General features: G+C 36.8%; 1 protein-coding gene across 1 annotated transcript in view; it reads left to right on the top strand.

Annotated features, from left to right (window-relative positions):
• Positions 1-19,268, top strand: part of GBE1 (1,4-alpha-glucan branching enzyme 1) — a 349,168-nt gene that overhangs the window by 307,071 nt on the left and 22,829 nt on the right. The gene's annotated exons all lie outside the window — the stretch shown is intronic.

The raw sequence follows: 19,268 nt of genomic DNA, 5'->3' as shown, positions 1-19,268 counted from the left end.
TTTTACATCATAGAGAATAAGAAAGACTAATGCTGCTCTTGATGTCAGTGGATCTCAGTTTCCTTGTCTGAAAAGTTGAAATAGTCGACTGATAAATCTTTCCTCAGCTCAGTAATACTGAATTAATCCTAAGTTTCATTCTGGCTGTAAAAAGTGTGATTCTGGATGTTTAAAAAGTATTTTGATCCAGTGTGCAAATACAAGAGACAGTGTAGTTTTTCCTTTAGAAAATCTTGTAAGTTGCCTCAGATTGTCTTCTTTTCCCTCCACGTAGCGAGAGAGCAGGTCATATTGTAAAGGTAGCGCCTTCCCTTTTCTCTTTCTTGTATCATTTAGTGCAGGACAGCTCACCTTTGTAAGTCTGAACTGGTAAAGATTCAGGGCATGGGAATGTAAGCAAAGGAAGCAGCAGGGAGACTGTTTTTGATACCCTCTGTTCATTCATTCATTCATTCATTTCACACATACTTGCTGAGCAGCTGTGTGCCATCTGTGTGCTAGATGCTATAAATACAGGAATTTTCCTGGCACATACAGTTACTACCCTCAAGGAGCTTTTAAATTAGTGAAGAAGAAAAACTTAGTAATTGTAAATTGACAACTGTTATAAAATTACTAGTAGCCTCGTGCACAAAATTTGTGCACATTGAAAGGGAATTAATTAGAGGAACATAATTTGAACTCACTATCTAATATCAATAATATGTGAGCGTGAGGCAGTCCGCATTTCTGAAATTCAATGACATGAATTTTAGCTATTACTTTGCCAAATAAATGGAATTTACAGATATCATTTAAAAGAGCATTCAGGTTAATATTAAAAACTCTGGTTACCAAATCAGGTCTGTTTTCAACTTTTTGCCAGCGTTGTAAATTGTTTGCAATATTTGCCCATTTGGGGTTGCATGTCATGGTTATGAATAAATTGGGCTTGCCATACTTCGTCACAATAGCCATAGCATCCTGATATCGCTGCTGCATATTTCTGGGACTACCCTCAGAAGATGATGGAAGTATTATCATCTTACCAATCGGTACATTGTCATTTTCAGATCTAGATTTGAGATAATCCATCAAACCACTACATTTTTTAACTCTCAACTTAGATTGGTTTGCTTTGATGAAATTTATCCAATTGGCTTCCATTTTTGAATATGAATCCATGATAAACTGTTGAGTTAATTTTCCTGCATTTAAAATAGGATTAAGCGTGTCCCTCACAGAGAAATGAAATCCATAATACTACATTTGTGTGACTCGTGTCCTTACATTTTGTCTAGTATTATTGTCGATTACACTGTTGTCTCTGAGTCTTAATGCAATATCTGTTCCCCAGCCTTTTTCACCATGTGTAAAAAGAATAGGATATGTCTTGCATCTAATGTAGGAAACAGGATATTGATTTGTTTCATTTTAGTGAAATTTGGATTTTTGGGATCTGGTTTACAATGAATGAGCAAGTCCCTTTCAAAAGGAGGTTCTCCATCTTCATTTCTGAATATGACAGCAACCTCGGTTACACGGGGAGAATTATATCTACCTGGGTCACTGTTACAATCATATTTAATTGCCATTGTTACTTCTGTGGGAGCAATACCTTTTGCTGCTACTTCAGATTGGGCTTCCTTTTCTACCTCATGTAGCACCTTGTACGATTTTGTTAATTCATTGATTTCATGCATGAGGTTGTTGATGTTGATCATGAGTCTTTCTGAGCAGCCCTGGTTTTCTGGCATTGCTAATCTTTTACTTGTAGCTTCGGCTGTATCCAAAATATAGAGTTGAGCAAACTTCCGAGAAACACCATCCGAAGGATGTAAAGTTCCAGTATGGTGATAAACTTGTTCGTGTATTCTAAAACAGTATGACCCATATCCTGATGGCGATGCAATATTTGCACCCATGGAAGCAAAAGCAAAAGAACTATTTATGGAACGAATATTTTCTATGAAATTTTTACTGTCAAAATCTTCGTTTGTCATTAATCTTTTTAAATATGCCGGGTAATCTGGAAAATGTATATCACTTGGACAGACTTTCCCTTTGCTACAACATCGAGTAAATTTCCCATCGGATGGTTTTTCATCCGAGAAATTTAGTGATAGGCAAAATTCACATCAGACAGTCATTCCACCACAACTATGTTCGAGGATTGCATCCTCATGTACTCCATTTTCACTGAGAAGGCAGTTCCTACGGGTATTGGTAGTACTTGTTGATGACTGTTCTCTAGACATATTCTGTCATCGCCACCGTCTTCTTTCAACTTCAAAGGCACGTAGGTCTTCAGACATTTTCTGTAGATAACATCGGTGTTTTTCAGCATCAGAGCAACATTTTTCCAGTAGCTGGTGTTCAGATACATTCTGTCGCAGGCACCACCTTCTTTCAAGATCAGACACACGCTGCTCTGTAGACATTTTCTGTCGATAATGCTGGCATCTTTTGGCTGCAGAGCTATGTTGTATCAACAGTTGTTCTTTAGACATAGTCCCACCTCTCTACTGTCACGGTCTGATATGTAGGTAAATGAGAGTCCTGGCTGTCAGGTCACTGAGAGCTGTCTGACCAAAGGCTGATTCTGGCTGATTCTTTGGGGGTGGGACTTCCTCCTCCCTGCTGTCAGTTTCCACAGCTGTGATGAGGAAGCTGGGGTGACAGAGGGAGCCGTGCCCTCCAAGCCGCCCTCTCTCTAGCTCTGCTCTATGTCCAGTGGTCTCTTGCTCTGCCAAGTCCTCCAAACCTCCCGCTCTCTGTCCACTCCTCTCCCGCTCTGCTCTCCGCTGGCCAGGTCCTGGGAGCCCACGGGCATGGCTTGGCGCAGCAGGCCTCGCCTCCTGGGCCGGCAATGGTCTCAGGAGCCTACGACCCGGGGCCGCTGTTGCCTCCTGGGGCACTTGACATCTGCGTATACAAATTAACCACCATCTTTGTCAGGTTAATTTGCATAGTCACTCTGATTGGCTGGTGGGCATGTCTTGTGGGCATGGCTTGAGTGTGGTAGAAGGATGGCTAATTTGCATGTTTCTCTTTTATTATATAGGATAATACAGTGTATTTTAACAGATTATAACTCAACCAGATTCATGGGCAGGGGGAGAAGGCAAATTTAGGGCCTAGTCACAAAGCAGCACAAATTTCTAAGTAGGCAGCAGAAATAATATTCTTCTCCCCTGGAGCCCTAATCATGATTAATGTCTGCCACCCAAGCAAGATGTCTGATGCCAATGAGAAGTCCTAGGTGTCAGGGTCTCTGTAGCTACAGGAAGATACCCTCCCCGGCTCCAGGTGGCTGGAACAGTAAGAGAACTGTGTTTTCCACATTATAAAAGCCCTGAGGTAGTGTGACCCCAGCACTGTGACAATATCATTAAGTTCCCTGATTCATTGTCTTTCTGCTTTCAACTTTCATGGTGTCAGCAGTGTCCAAGCCTTGCACCTATTGCAGTTGCAAGGCAAGGGCCCTGTTTCAACTGTCACCTTCAGACACAACAAAAGGCAAATAGGTATTATTTTTGGTTTCTTTTTCAAGAATGAAGTTGCTCTTGCAAAATTCCTTCTGTGTTGTGTATGCACAAGGAGACAGATAAAGCATATCAATGTGATAACATTATCTGCACTAAAAAAGAGCTGTACTGTCCCAGGAAGCAAATGTTCTCACCTCACCATTTCCATGAAGAATGCCAGACCTGTCACAGTTCCTACGTGACCCTTTTCAGCTCCAAACTGCTAACATAATGCCCCCAGGTTAAATCCTTCTATATCTAATAATATAATGTAATAAAATACATTTTATTATGATCAAATTGAAATATAATCAAACCAAAATACATTTACAGAACACTTGGAATCGAATGCAATCTTTTTATAGCACTGTCCTTGACCCGCAAGTCAGGGACAAGAGATGTATAAAAGTAAACTATCATGTAAGGCATACTGCAACAAATGGGAAGGGAACAGGAATCTTCCAATGGAGAACATATAACCAGGAAAAACAAATAAATAAATGAGATTGATTGATTGATTGATTGATTTAAACCTGATTAGGGGAGGGAATGAGAGAGAGAGAGAGAGAGAGAGAGAGAGAGAGAGAGATTGCTTGATTTATTAAGGGAAATATTTTAATCCTGGACCTTGAGAAATGGATAAAATTATAGTAGAAAATTTTGAGGAAGGCCATTTCTGCTGTAGGAAAGCATGTAGATTCTTAGATAATGGACAGCACAATGGATTAACTGGAGAATGATGATCATAAAAATACTAAGGGCTAAGCTGAAAAGATAGATCAAGATCACATAATAGAAGATTTCAGTGTCATATTAATTAGTTTAGGCTTTTATGATAGTTGATGGTTAGTCACTGAAGGTTTTGAGCTAGGGAGCTACTTGCCTCTGGCTGAGAATCGAACCCACAACCTATGTATGTTCCCCTTACCTGAGAATTGAACCCGAGGCCTGTGTATGGGACGATGCTTCAACCAACTGAGCCATACTAGCCAGGGCTCAAGTTTCACTTTAAACAGTGGGAAGAATGGTATGTTATTATTACTAAGCTAGCAAAGCAAGAAAGAGTATAACTAGTCAGGGTAATAGAAAATATGACAAAGGAATTTGAATAATGATGGAATTTGATAAGAATGTATGCTTTGGGAAAAGTCTCATGTACCCAGTGTGTAGGAGACTTTCTTGAGGAGAGAGATTGGAAGTACAAATATTAATTATGAGAAGTTGTAGTGCACATAAAAGATAATTAGTGCATAAACTAAAGTAATGGCAATAGAATAGAAAGAGGCATGTGAAACCCTTTCTTATAGTGAAAGAACTCAGCAATTATTTGGACATTGGGTATAGAAGAGAAAATATAAACTTTCGCTTTTTAAAAAATTGGTTTAGAGAGGCAGAAAAAGAGAGTGAGAGAGAAAAAACATCCATGTGAGAGAGATATGAGAGAGATACATCAATGGGCTGCCTCCGGCTGGGAACCGAACCCACAATCTACATACGTGCCCCTTACCTGGGAATCAAACCCAACACCTGTGTAAGGGATGATCCTTAAACCAACTGAGCCATACTAGCCAGGGCTAAAGTTTCACTTTAAACAATGGGAAGAATGGTATGTTATTATTACTGAGCTAGCAAAGCAAGGAGGAGGATAACTAGTATAACAAAGAAATTTGAATAATGATCGTTAGAAGAAAAATTTTGACCCAAGCTACATTGATCTCCTATCTGAAGTCTATGTAACTTTAATAAATATTAACAAGTGAAAACATACAATTACATAGTAGAACCCACCCAAAAGTTAATTTTATTTAGTGATACAAAGTTACACTGTACATGAAAGTTTAGTTTGGTTTTGAAGAAAAGACATAAATCAAATCTGAAATTTAGTGATTTGTCTAAATGTCTATAAGCACCTTTTATGCAGAAAATCTTTTCATTAATAAACACTGAATGCTTCACATTTTTACCCCTTTCAGACACTGTACTCATTAAAAGTTGTAATGATATAGACACCTTGGAAAATTGGGCCATGTCTTCCTACATGCAGTAGTTGAAGCCTCAGTCATTTATTGGATTTCTAGGACAACCTCTAAGAAACATTGTTGGTTCTTTTCCTACAAGGACTTTGTTTTCTTGGGATTTCTGCCCACTTAATTCTGTAGCCTTTCTCATTCATGTCTTTTTTGTCAACAAGCTATAGCTAATCTCCATATGTTGCTGCTTCCTGTGGGGACATTTGCATTTCATAACAGTCTATTTGAACACTCAAGAAGTATGCAAGACTTAATGGACTAAGGTATCTAATGGACTATTTTTTTCTTTTATAATGAGGATTTTTATTTGAGGGGAGGGAAGTAGGAGAGTATTTCCAGGGTATTTTAAACCACGCCTTCTAAATAACTATGTGTTCACCATTTCAGCCTAAACTTTTAGATAGAAATCATCAAATCTCCTGGGTTTTGTGATGTTTTTTACTCCAGTGACCCAGTTCAGTGCAGACATTTCATCTATAAATTCCTCCACAAATAATAACTAACCATTATCAGAACATTTTCTAGTTCTAAGAATTTCACTATTTCACAAGGTAAGCAATTTAAGTTTTTTAATTAAAAAAAATGTCTTAAATGCAAATGCCTAAGTTCTGTATTCTGGGCCTAGTGTCTATTCTGCATGCCAGCTTTGCAAGTCAGAAAGGCATTTGACATGCTCCTCACAGTACCACCTCTAGTCATTCTTCCAGACCAAATACCTCTAGTTTCTTTACTAGATTTTCATGCTACTTTCTAGACCTCTTACCATCAGGTCTTCCTTATCACAATACACCCCTCATTGTTCACAGTCCCCTTACTTACATTGTGTCTCCAGATGGGAAAACACAGGATTGTAGGTGTGGTCTGGCAGGTGTGACATGGAGTGCCATGTTACCTTCCTCTACCTCGATCTGCTCTCTTTTTAGAGCTAAGGTTACATTAGCTTTACTGGCAATCATCACATCTTCTGCTCATATTGTATTTTCATTCAGATACAGATCTTTAGTTTTTCTTTGTATATATGTATCTCCCTTATTCTTTATTCAGATAATAATTTTAATCTAAAACTCAAAACTTAACATGAAACATGAAAAAAATATATTGTTTTTTGCTTCTAACCTGTTCATAAGAAGATAAAAGAGTACTAGAGTAAAACAGTTCCCTGTTATTAATCTGTTATGGTTGTACCATGAGCAGCTGATACATCTATTCTTTCAGCTTCTGGCTGTTCTAAGCTTAGCTTTAAGAGTCCTTTTATTATCTTAGCATTTTTCAAATCTCATTTTGCTTTGGCCTTTCATCTTCCTGACTTTATTCTTATACCTTTAAACAACATTGTAGGTCAGCATTATAGAATCATTTTAGATACAGAAATTACGGAAAAATTAGGCTTTCTTTGCTGTATTTTCCTACTTTAACAAAGTGTTCTATTCCCTTGGTATTTCCAACTGCTGAGCCAGTGAATTGAATACAGATTTTCCCTGTAAAGAATCCACAGTGGCAAGATTGGATGTATTAATCAAGTCAAGAAATTCATCACAATTTTAATTCCCTGGAAAGCAGGATTTGGTGCCAGAACAAATTTAAAGTTTCTAAAGAAGTCATTTGAACTTCTGTCACTGTGAAATGTAAACCTGCAGTGGTAACCTTTCAGAATTCTTGAGCAGTTCAATTTTTTTAGCCTGTATATCAAATAGCAAGACATCAGCTTTCACTCAAGTCTATGAAGAATAGATGATGACTGTTCCCAAGAAACTGTTGTAAGGAGAGCTATTTGAGGGGTAATGCCAGGCAAGGTAGAGGAAACACTTTATGGATGCTTTTAACTATCACTTCAAAATAGGTTGATACGTTTGGAAAACTAAGAGAGAAGTCTGATTTGTATCACTAAGTTCTTGGAAGTGGTCTTCATGGTGATGGCTAAAGGTCATAGTATTGTTTCTGCAAAATGAATCTGCAGCCATATACTACAACAGCAAAATTCTTTGCCTATACACTGCCTCATGTTGGTCTTTTTAGTTGCTAATCTTCAGTGTTCTTTCATACAGAGGACAATAATGGGGGTATTGCAGAACTGACATCTAAATAGAATGGGTAAGTAGGCAAGTGATCAGTTTCATGCATAGTAAGATAATATACTTTTTTCTGATGTGTTATATTTGCTTATGGCTTCACATTGCTTAGCTGTAGGGAAAAAGAGAGACAATATGCCCTTGATATAATCAGAAACATTGTATTTCTTCCATCATATTTCTTTACTTAGAGCATTATCAAACCAGCATTGAATCAAAAGGAAAACTGCTAAGCCCTGAAGGACAAACTGCCCTTCCTTATCTACTCTAAACAATACAAATGATGCTGCCACATTTCGAGTGATGGGGGGTTAGAGTGTGGATGTCAGGGGACGTCTTTTTGAGGTCCTTCTGTTTATTAGCCATGTTCATGAAGTATCTAGTTTAATATTCCTGGCCTCTCTCTGCGCTAGGTTGTATGACCTCATGTGACAGATCAGTAAACTGAGGTCTTTAAGTAACTACCAACTCTCCTCCAGCACAGGACTGGTGAAGGTGGAGCAGTGTACTGCAAAGTCTATGCTCTTCTACTGTACCATAGAGCCTCAGTTCATGGCTACAGAGGTGGTGGGTGGTGGTAGCTGTAGAAGTATTACTGATGAAGATTGATTTCTGTAATGTTCAAAATGATTTAGTTCTGGGGAAATAGGTAGCAAGAGAAAATTATACACAAAAAATTCATATAAGCTTCTCTCTCATCAGCTAACTTCCCTCAGTAACCCACCAGCACCCCTCACAGATTCTTCCCACCAGCACCCTTGTCACCATCCTACACAGGAAAGAAATGTAAAACTCAGGTCACTTTTTGTGTTTACTGTATTCTAAAGTAGAATATAAATGTGTGGTGGTCTGTGTTCAAACTTAAACTCCTCTGATGCATCACATCAATTTAAATTGACTGTATAATATTAAAATACACTTTAAGTCCTTACAGTTTACTTAGAAGGTGTGTGTCTTTGGTATATACAGATTCATATAGTACTGAGAGCTTAAACTCTAAAATTAAATGCTTTTAAATTATTTGTCAGCATGCTGATGAGGCGGGGGTGGAAATACTAGCAGCCCATTTTCAAACTTACAATATTGAGATGTTAAGTGGAGTGATCATAAAGTGCAGCTTGTGAAGAATATATAAATCCAGGCTGAAAATATTTAAGACTCCCGGAACAGATGAGTAAATATTTGGAATTGACCTGAGATCTTTGAAATATTTTCATTAAACTGCTGCACGATGTAATTTTTAAAATGTAAATTTAGACTCTGACATTTGCAACCTGTACACAGAGTTTTTAATGAGCAAATAAGCTCACATGGATGATTCACTGGAGTGCGATCGCCGAAGGCGGAGATGTTGCTGTGAGTTGTTTAGTTTAGAGAAGCTTTGAAGCTCAGTTATGTAACACTGTGCTTATTAGAATCTGCACTTTATGCAGCAAATGAAAACAAAGAACTTAATTTAGGATTAGCTAAATGACACATTCTTTCAAGATTTTATATATGAAGGTTAATTTCTTGACTAAAAAAGTAGAGCATTTCAACTTAATGTTTCTGTTTTCCACATTATAGATGTTTTGGTAAAAAAAAAAAAAATTAAAAATTACAGGGTTTTCTGAAAAGACCTACAACAGTGACTTTGAATAGATGCAAGAATATTTTTCTGTGTTTATGTATGTTTATATGTGTGTTTGTGTGTATATGCTTTTACTCTATGCTGCAATTTAATGATAATGGTTTTTATGTGAACAGAGACAGTTAATCCTCATAACAATTTTGTATTTATTTTAGGTTCTCCTTTTGTTTCTTTAGCTTCAAAGTGATGTACACTCATTGCCTAGGTTAGACGTTTTTAGTTTCCAGAGGATAGAAATACTTGTAAACATTATCTAGTGGTCGTTCTGATCATTTTTCATTGTTAAACTCTGTTCAACAATCCCTGTGACTTAATGATAATGACAGATGCATATCCCCACCTCTGCTATCAATGAATTGCCTATGAATTAGGGTCATTTTTTCTACCCATGAATTTGAGATGAATCACAAAGAAAAACATTTTGCATGATTAAAATATTTCAACTGCTGTAACACTTTTAGGTTGGCTTAATATGTATTCATAAAACTATAGGCAGTAATGAATAATGAGCAAGCCCTTACTACACACAAATGGTTTTAGGTTTTCTTGTGGTGGGTTTATTTGTTTTGTTTTGTTTTGTTTGAAAAGCTGAGTGCTGTTCAGTGTTCAGCCCTCTGAGATGTTCATTTCTGTTTTTATGGTTCATAGCTCAGATGCACAGTGATGGTCTCCTTTGGTTACAGAAATGCATCTAATAGTAGCTCAATCAATATTCCTGTCCTTTACTGCTTGTTCTTATGTGGGAAAAATAATCAGAAACATTATTATATCTTTGAAAATAGTACATGATCACTTTATAATTGTATCACTAATGGGGGAAAACATTTGTGCTTAGGATGATCATTTTTACTAATTTGTAAAAAAAGGTACTGAATATTTGATGGGTGGATGAATTAATGGATGAATGGATAATTGAGTAGAAGGATGAGCAGACAGGTGGATGGATGGATGGATGATGGACAGGCGGATAAATGGACAGATAGATGCATGGAAGGATAGATGGATGATACAAGGACCTAATGGTGAAAGAACCCCTGAAGCTGTTTGAAACTAAATAATTAAATCACAAAGAATTACTATAATCTATTGATTTTTCCTTAGAGAACATATTTAATTAAATGGTAGAAAAGTAAAATTGGTAAAATATTGTAAAAATATCTCAAACTTTTGTAGAATTTTAAATTAGTACACTAGAATCTTTTGTTTGAGTACTTGCTGAACAGACTTTCCTAATAAGATCTACATCTATTACAAACAGTATATGCCTTGTACTCTACTCTGTAGGTACTTTACACTCATTATCTCATTTAGCAAATCTTTTCCTTCCCTAGGGAATAGCTTTGCAAATAGGAAAGAATGAAATCACTGGCCTGAAAAATGTTCGTGTCTAACCTTTCTTTTAAAATAGTCCTTTATATAATCAGTCCAAAACAGTTGGTTCTCTTCCATCTTAAAAAATAAATTTAGTTGCTTCCTTTATATCTGATGCCAGTGTTTTTTAACTACAGAACTCTATGTCTAAAATAAAGTTGTAATGATAAATGACAAATTACTTTTTTTCCTTCTGGGTCTCAATAGAAATTAGCTCCCCCTCCCAATGAATATCTCCTGCCTGCCAGAAAGCTTCTTAGATCTTTTATAGGTGAGATGTTTTCATTTTCATCACTTTCTATTAAGCTGTTCTAACTCAGAATCCCACAGGGTCAAACTGAGTAGTCAGTGCCTCATTTATCTGTGAGAAGGGTACCTGAATACCTCCAGAAGATTTCTTAAAATTAAGCCATGATGTAATTACTGGTTCACTATAATAATTTAAGGGCTTCCAAGTATATGGTTTGGTTTGGATGCTGCAGCCAGAAGAAGTTTGTTTCTCCAAAGGAAAGTAGAAAAAGTAGAGCCATGAACAATGTGTTTTTGAAAACAGTGGCTTCAGTATAACCATTTGTAAGAATCATCCCTTATTGTACTAATGTAGTTTCTGCTGGCCTAATGATAAAAAATGTATAATTAATTCTTATTATATTTGTGAAATGTATCTGTGTAATTAATGTGATGATTTGTGGTAGTTATGTGGTATTATTACTGGATAAAAGTGTGGATGGTCTTTCTCCATTGCTAGTGGGAGTGGTGTTCTTGGGGTACTGCTGGAATAAGCATTTCCGGAGGCCCCCACTGGAGGATGAGATGTGGTAGAAAGCTTTATTTTCTTGGAATTACATCTCTGTCTCCAAAGTCCAATTTACCTTAATCCAGTTCTGGAGGATGTGCAGCTGGGATTCAGTAGAGCTCAGAGCAAAGCCAGTGTTCACAGTTCTAGGAAGATGGTCCCTAATCACCCCTCCTACCTTGATCTTTGCCCTAGTAATCAAATATAATTTTGTGATGTTTAATGACTGTTAGGAAATACTGGGGAGCATGCAAAAATAGTTTTTTGAGATGTAGATCTCTAGCATGGCCTGTTTCAGCCCATGTATATTCTATAGAATTGGTTACGCTAGGAGGTATATCTTAGGAGATGGTTTCCACATTAGTTCCAGAAGTTAAATTTGTGTAACACTTACTGTGTATGGATGCTTTTATTTACATATACTAATTCTATCCTCACATCATTTTAGCAATGTGGGTCAGGCAAGTATTCTGAATCCTCAACCTAAACATGAATATCAGAAAGATTTAGCCCTAGCCAGTTTGGCTCAGCATATAGAGCATCAGCCTGCGGACTGAAGGGTCCTAGGTTCGATTCCTGCCAAAGGCACATGCCCAGGTTGCGGGCTTGATCCCTAGTAGGGGGCAAGCAGAAGACAGCCGATCAATGATTCTCTCTCATCATTGATGTTTCTCTCTCTCTCTCTCTCTCTCTCATTCTCTCTCCTTCTCCCTTACTCTCTGAAATCAATAAAAAATATTAAAAAAAAAAGATTTGTAACTTTCACAAGATCATATTCCTAATGAGTGAATAAATGTGATTTAAATCTAGTTCTCCTAAGTTCTCCACAGTTTTTCACTTGGGCACCAGATAATTCATCTTTTTGTTGCCCTGTAGAAATGCCATTAAAATAGGTAAAATGTATATCACTAATTACTTAAAATTTTATTTTTTTTCTTACCTTTTCTTTATAAAAGTCATTGGTACCTCTGAATAAATGTCATTTTTCTGCAGTGTTATACCATCATGGTTGCTGACACTCAAAAACACAGATTAATTTAAATGCAATATTTTTTAAACAAACATACTTATTCTAAAAGGATAAAATAACTTTTTAAGGAAAATGATGACTGCTCACATTTTTAAAAATTAAACCAGCATATAAACCTAAATATAGTTCAGCTTCATGAGATAAATGGTGAAGTGTCATGAAAGGTGCTGAAGGATATTAGAGGATAAAAGGCAAAATGCACTACACATCCCTTAGAACAGAGAAAAGAATACTTTACAAAGAGGGGAAAGATAATTTTGCTTACTGTTCATGTACTTACTTGAGCATAGCAGCTATTGTATCCACAGTAGACCCATATTACTGGCATAGGTTTTATAGTATGGGAGTTCAGATTTGGTCTAGCTGCTCACAAAAGATACAGCCTTGGGTGGGTTTAGGGAGCCGAACTCCCCTGCAGTTTTATATCTGGAGCTTTTAATTATGTAATTTCCTTTTCTCACTATGTAATTCTTTATATCCTATTACAGGAGTTCTGCTCAGCTAGTCTTCAGGTGGTCTTCACGAGTGGTGGTTCTATAATTTAGTTGTAATTTTGATGTGTCATGGGAGGAGGTGAGCACAGTGTTTACCTACTCTGCCATCTTAAGGGGAGGAAAAATGTGCTAGAATGTTTGCTCATTTTAATTATGTAAATCATCTTTGTGTTTGACCATCATAGCCAGCACAGTTGTTGACTTATTTTTGAATTGTACAACATGCACTTTGCACAAATAATTTTGCAGCTTTATTCTTTCCTTCTATTATTGTTTTCTATGTCTTCCTAGTAAGATGAAACTAATGTGATTGTTCTAAAGATGATTGCAAGGTACTGTATTAGATTTGTTTTACCTCTGAAAAATAGATTTATTAGCAATCATGTGTATGTGTGTGTGTATGGTTAAAGCCCTCCTACTACTGTTTGTTTGTGCCTCCGAGAAATGTTTACTTTGAATCTTCTCCCTCACAATCATCAATCTAGGTATAGCTATGATAGTTATGGGCTATATGCCCAGAAGTGCTTAGGAATGATTGGGAGTGATGATGCATGTATGTGTGTGTGTATGTGCGTGTATGTGCACCTGTGTATGCACACAAACACACACATATACATACCTGCAAATTTTGCTTTACACTTGCTTACAGAATACAAGCTCAGCCCCTTCTCATTCAGCTTTCTGAAGCACAGAGTGAGCCCTATAGTGTTAGGATTTTCTATTTGATCTTAAAAGAAACAGAAATATACGTTAACTTTTTTATATTCTTATTAACTATGATTTAAAATGAAGACTAAGGATGTTTCTACTCTTAAGAATAAAAAAGTAAGATTGCAGAGTTTAAGTATTTTAATGTTCATATACTTTGTAGTCTTTATCTGGCAGATGGTGGTAAAGTGTTAGAAAATATATCCACGTGCATATATACATGTATGATTTTGACGTGTCATTTTGGTATCCTGTGCTTAAGTTCAACCTTCTGTTTAGAGAAAGCTAACCAGCCAAATTGATAATGCAAAGTGTTATGTATATGATTTTAGTAAACACGCCAATTAAAAATTATATGAAATGTCTATCTCCAGTGCTCACCAGAGTTATTCACCTGAGAACTTATTGCTCCAAACTGACATACATTTGTTTAATGATTGAGACTTCTCCTAAAAGAAGGAATAATATTTTTAAATGTTCAGGTAAACCTTTATAGATAATGAAATGGGATTGTGTTAGAATTTATATTGTACAGATCTAAAATTTTAACCCCATCAAAAGAGGGAAGAAAATCAAAGTTGTATTTTTATGGCCGAAGCTGTATCAAATTATTTCTTAAAATTTAGCAAAAGCATGCATAGATCATAACCCAAGGAGGATATGACAATAGGAAAACAATGAAAGGAAGATCTACTCAACAAATATGGCAAATACTAATCTAGGTCCTGTGTAGAGGGGAGGAGGGCATGGGGAAATACAGAAACACTTTATAGATTGTATTTTAATATTGGAAGATAGAAAACCATAATAATTAAATTTACAGCATGTTAAAAGTTGACAATACTATGGTGAAAAATCAGGACAAGGATAAGAGGGTGTGGGAGGTGTTTGCTTTTCAGTTAGTGTGTTTATACTACTTTCTTAATCTTTTCAGAAGCTTGAGCAGCAATAGCTTAAAATTTAAAAAGGTGTCCAGTCCTCAAAGAGTCTAAGCTCAAATATTAAACATTTTATATAACAGGGAAAATGTTCAGATTCTAGGGAGAAGGGAATGCAAATAAAGCTCCTCTAGGAAGAAGAGGCCAAGTTGGGTGTAAAAAGTAAGCTAGTGAATAAATGAATTCACTTTACATTTTTCATCACTTAAGACATCAGTTTAAATGGTCCAGGGTCTATAATGATAATAATATAAACAGAAGCTAATAAACAGAGGGTATTTTTAATGCTAGACATTGTGTTAAGCACTTGATGTACATTGCTTCAGTTAATCCTCCCCGCCTTCTGAGACAGAACCTCAGTTTTACTAACAAGAAACTGAGCCTGTAGGAAGTTCACTATCTTGTTTGGAGACACATACTTGATAATTGGCAGAACTAGGATTACAATGTAATTGTTGGACCTCAAAACCCATTAATGCTACCACTGTATTTTACATTTTAGGATGCTTCTTCTGTCTGTCTGTATGAAATGACTGAGATGATGCTTGCGTACTGCTTATAATTATCGTTATTTTTCAGGGACTTTGAAGTTTCCAATTATATTTTCCATATATATATATATATATATATATATATATATATATATTGCATTGGACTCCACTGAAGTCTGTATTATAGTAAGTTTAAGGAAAGGTATTTATAGCTTAAGTCAAAATTATTTTTAATTGAAAAGCATAGTGTTTGTAAAAAAAGTTGAATCTGTGTGTTTGAAACTCCTTTTGATGACAAAGTTTGTTATTAAAAGGTGAATAAAAATCTGTCATTTTTTTTCTTTTGCAGTTTGCTAGGGCTTCATCAAATAATTGAATTTACAAGTTTTTTGGGTGATCTTTAATGACAGAGAACAACTATTTTCGAGGCAGATGAGGCTAGAAATACGGTCATATTTTTTCATTATTATTCTTTCTTGAGTTAGTGACAAACAATGACATTTTTAAATTCAAGTTACAAAATCTTCTAGGACAAAGAAAAGGTCCTAATTACATTAGTCAAAGTATTCTGTAAAGTACTTAGAATATATTTTCTATTTGCATAAAGAAACATGTAGCACTAAAAATTTAGTATTATCATTCCATTTGCTATTTACTGATGTGTGTTATTATTACACATGCCTAAGAATAAACTAATAGTTTGCATGAAAATGCCTTGCAAAAGGCATAACAATCCATTAATATTTGATCCCTTCATTCTTTGAGCTTGTTGTATTGCTTTTGTGTGTTGTATATTTTCTAGAAATGTACAGCTAAGGAAGTAAGCTTGCAGGAATTGGAGTTAATTTTTTCGTGTCAAATCAAAAACCTATTTTAGATGAAACTGTCACATCCTAGCTTATACTAGATGTGTAGTTATGTTTTACACTTAATTAAAATGTGTGGTTGTCATTTAAGTTTTTAATGAAGATAGTCTTCACAAACATGAACATACTAATATATGTAGCTCATGCATGAAGCTATTGCTTTTACCATGGACACCAAATTTTTAACACGAACTAAGACTAAACAAGAACACATTGCCCCCTTATAGAGGTTTTATTTGGCATCCATTTTATTTTAAAATGTAGTTTTACTACATTTTATAGTAAATTATGTATATATTTTTACATTACTATCTGTTTTGATTTTATTTTTAAATTATTATAGTATTGGGATATTTTTTTAAACAAAAATCAAGGGGAGAAAATAAGCTAAATGGATATTTTCCCTTGAAAGTAAGTAATAAATGCCACATTGCCATAAAATAGTTTTGAAATAATAATTAAAATATCAGAACTTAGTGATGAATATTTATTATCATATATTCTAGGTCACAGAAAGATGGAAATGCCTAAATCTTACACACACACACAGACACACACACACACACACACTCACAACCTCACACTACCAGAGATACAGATTTGTAAAATATACAGCAACACATCATAATTCTTTGGTACTCCTATATTTGGAAACAAACCAGAGAAAGGAACTAAATGATATAATGTATGGCCCTTTCTGTGGTTCAGGACAATCAACTAGGCATAATTTAGCTATATCAAATAAAGGGATAAATCTATTTGAAATGCTATACAGCCATAACCTAAGTTTTTGTGGATTGTAGCTGGCACTAAATAAAATTCAATTTATGAAACTTAAAAAGGGAAGGGTTACTTTAGAACATGTGGCAAGTCCTGTGCTGGGTAATTATTTTTAGACTGCCACAAACATAAAATTCCCCTTGCTTTTCAGTATCTGCTCTTACTCTACCAGATGTTTTTTTTACAGTTCCTCAGAATTTCGTATTTAATGTTTTCTGCTTTTTATATAGATTCTCCTGTAGTTTACTCAGCTCCCAGAAATTACTGCAATCATAATAATACTAGTGACCTGGTGCATGAAATGTGTGCACATTAAAAGGGAATTAATTAGAGGAAATATTTTAATATTGCTATTTGCCCTTTCTCTATCATAGAAGTGTCAGAGATGAAAGAAAATTAGTAAAATGTACATGAAAATCTTTCTCCTGTCAGAGTCTGGGGCACGCCACAGGAACCAGAGTCAAGTTCCCGCCTACCTATGTGCACCTTGAAATTGCGCGAGACCCAGACCCGGCCGACCCTCCCCCCGCCATTGGGCTAGATCAAGACCTGGCCAGCCCCAACCACGTCAAGCCCCGCTGGGTGGGGGGCGTGGTCTCAGGTCACCTGGCCTGGCGCCAAGGCAGGGGGTGTGCCTTGAGGTCCCCCAGTCCAGAGCAGGGTGTACGGCCTGAGGTCCCCTGGGCTATGGCAGGGGGCACTCCTTAAGGTCCTTGTCAAGCCCCGCCGGGCAGTGGGGTGCAGCCTGAGGTCCCCCAGCCTGGTGCTGGGGCAGGGGGTGCGGCCTGCGGTTCCCTGTCAAGCCCTGTCAGACAGGGGGCATGGCCTGATGTCCCCGTCAAGCTCTGCTGGGCGGGGGATGCAGCCTCAGGTCCCCTGTCAAGCCCTGCCAGGCAGGTGGCACAGCCTGAGGTCCCCCAGTCTGGCACCGGGGCGGGGAGCGCAGCCTCAGGTCCTCTGCCCTGGCCTAGCGCCACGCAGCCTCAGGTCCCTGCTGATTGCTTGTTAAGGTTCATTACAGGAACTCGGCCTCTGCTGTGGGCACAGCCATCTTGTGTTATGGAATCCCTGCCTCCTCTGTGGGTGCAGCCATCTTGACCATTACAGCATGACAGTCAATTTGCATACTCCCTCTTTGTTAGATAAGATAGGTGGAGTGATGAAAGATTCAGATCTGAAAACTATATGCTAGTTTCATGTCCATAACATTTTGATCTTCTTCACTCATTCAACGCAACCCCCACTCCTACCTCTGTCAACCACCAATTTGTTCTCTGTATCCATGACCTTGGTTTTTTTGTTTGTTTCTAAATATTTAAATAGTTTTAAATGATATCCCAATCAACTCCTTTTAAAAAAAATCTCCATAACAAAATTCCCTCATTTCCCCCCCCCGACTATATTTTCCCAAATTGAGCAAGGAAAATATTTTGGATCAATATTTTGTATTCACCTATTTTGTATTTATCAATTCCCAGATGTACATGTTTAATCACATTTTATCACATTTTTAATATATGTTTTTTATTGATTTCAGAGAGGAGGAGAGAGGGAGAGAGAGATAGAAACATCAGTGATGAGAGAGAATCATTGATTGGCTACCTCCTGCACACCCCACACTGGGGATAGAACTGAAACCCAGGCATATGAAATTGAACCATGACCTCTGGGTTCATAGGTCAACACTCAACCACTGAGCCACACCAGCCAGGATTAACATGTCTTTAATTGAGATTTATCTTACAACTGTAGACCTGATGCATGAAATTCATGCAAGAGTAGACCTTCCTTCCCCTGGCTTTCCTCTGGCACCCAGGACCTGGGTTACCCTCTGGCCACCAGCAGCACCTGGCACTCAGGCTTTTCTCACAGCCCCAGCTTCATCCGGAAGGTTGTCCAGAAGGACATCTGGAAGGATGTCCGGTCTAATTAGCATATTACACTTTTATTATCATAGATGATTGCCATGGTAATGATTTTTTCTTTTTATTGAATATATATATATATATATATATATATATATATATATATACACACACAGACACACACACACACACACTTCATCTTAAAATGATGTCTTACATCTCAAAATACATGGTAACTTACCAGCTTTGCCATCTTCATGGTCATCTTAGACACTGGAGAACCCCTTTCATTGTCACTCAGTTTGAAGGCTCAGGGATTACCTTATAATATATTTTCTTAGCTTCATCAGCAGGAGTGAAGTGCAGAATGATATAAATGATAGTACTTCTTACATCAAAATCCTTGTACTTTGAACAGACACTTTATCAAGTGGCTGAACAAATACAGCAGCTTTTGAAGTGTTTGAAGAGCCATTGAATTGAAGAGTCTTCATGCCTTCCCTGGTCTTTACTTTTCTTATTAGTACAAGTCTTCAGAGCATGCCTCTTCCTTGGTTCAGAATTAAGGACATAGATTATAAAATAATGCTTAAAACTTCTTACCTATTTTAACCTGTTGATAGATATATCAAATACTTAGGAAACTCTTAAATCTGAAATAAGAAATCATAATATTTTGAACTAGAGGCCTGGT

The sequence above is a fragment of the Myotis yumanensis genome, unplaced genomic scaffold, assembly GCF_028538775.1.
Source record: "Myotis yumanensis isolate MYYU_CA2020_CCGP unplaced genomic scaffold, mMyoYum1.0.hap1 SCAF_2, whole genome shotgun sequence".
Taxonomy (NCBI): domain Eukaryota; kingdom Metazoa; phylum Chordata; class Mammalia; order Chiroptera; family Vespertilionidae; genus Myotis; species Myotis yumanensis.
This window is presented reverse-complemented; position numbering and strand designations above follow the sequence as displayed.